Source organism: Tasmannia lanceolata, unplaced genomic scaffold (assembly GCF_043159265.1).
Source record: "Tasmannia lanceolata isolate RefF3 unplaced genomic scaffold, GAP_Taslan_0.1 ptg000008l, whole genome shotgun sequence".
In the NCBI taxonomy this organism is placed as follows: Eukaryota; Viridiplantae; Streptophyta; class Magnoliopsida; order Canellales; family Winteraceae; genus Tasmannia; species Tasmannia lanceolata.
The window spans coordinates 29,911,501-29,913,067 of NW_027518685.1; positions in this window are offsets into that span (position 1 = coordinate 29,911,501).

Here is a 1,567-nt window from a genome sequence, read left to right on the forward strand (position 1 = left end):
TGTTAAGCCACAACATAGATACGTTGCGTTACATCATCTCCATAGGATGATCCCAACCTTCCAATCTGTAGTGAGATTGCGCACCAAGCTCTGTTTGGTTGCTGGAAGTTGGGTGGGGATTAGGAGAAGAAGAAGAAGAAGTTAAAGGGGAGTAGACAAGAAGATTAGATTGGGAGAAGAATAGTGGAAGATTGATTGGGTGTGTTTGGTTGTGCGGCAATCCGTAAGAAGATTAGTGGAAGATGGAGGGGTGCCATTACCAAAATGGAGGGTGGAAGAGAGAGAAAGAGAGAAAATATAATAGAACCAGAACTTCTTGAGATCTTCTCCTCAAAATGGCGAAATTTGGGGAGAAGATTTTGGAGGCATCTCCGCCACGTAGGATAAAATGTAATAATGATGTCTAGAAGTTGTCTAGTGGTCAAAGTTCTAAATGGCAACCAAACATGCTTTTGGGAGATCTTTGGAGAGATCTCAATCATTTGAAACTCGTACAACTAGGGCCAGAACCGAACCAGACCCGAAGAACCGAACCGGAACCGAACTGTTTAAATATACTTTGGGTCCGGTTCGGTTCCACTGATGGAGAACCGAACTTATTCGGTTCGGTTCCGGGTCTAATATTTTTGGTTCGGTTCTGGAACCGAAGAACCGAACTTTTGAATATAAATATATATATATATATATATATATATATATATATATATATATAATATTTTTTATATTTCTATTATACATATACTTATTAATATAAATTACTTATAATATTAATAAGTAATAGTTAATACTATTCTTATAATAAGAAAGTAACTTATATTATAACTTTAATTAAAAAAAATTTATAAATTATAATTAGTAATTAGTAATTAGCCATTAGAACCGGAGAACCGGACCGGACCGAACCGATTTTGTTCGGTCCGGTTCGGTCCTACTATGTACTACGGTTCAGTTCGGTTCTTACGGTTCATGGAACCGGGAACCAAGAACCGAAAAAAAAAAGTAACCGAGAACCGAACCGGTTGGCCACCCCTACCTACAACCCCCTAAAATGGGCAACCAAACAGAGCCTAGATCAGAGGCTTGGGATCATCCCATGGAGATGACTTACGATTGCAACCTATTTATGTTGTGGCCATCATATAAACAGTTTACCTTAGCGCCTCTCTCTCATTTAAAAATCAAAGCCACCCAAAAGAGCACTTTGTCTTTCGTGTTTCCTTTCTTCTCTTTTGAACTTGCTTGGTTTCAGAGCTTTACAAAGTAGAGGCAGGATTTTAAGACTACCCGAAAAGAGAATAGCCAATGGAACCCCAAAACCCAGAAACCAAAAGAAAACCCAACCAAATACATTGAAAAATCCCCCCACTCTTTTACTAGCAAATACTCCCACAAATCAAAACCCACATACAATCAAGGCCCCTGAACAAAACAACACTCAAACATCAACAAATAAATGACAAGTGGGTTCTCTTCTTTCCTCTTTTCATCAGCAGAAATCCCTGCCCATCAAAATCCATATGGAGAACCAAACAAGACAAGTAAATCCCCAATTCATCAACAGAACATC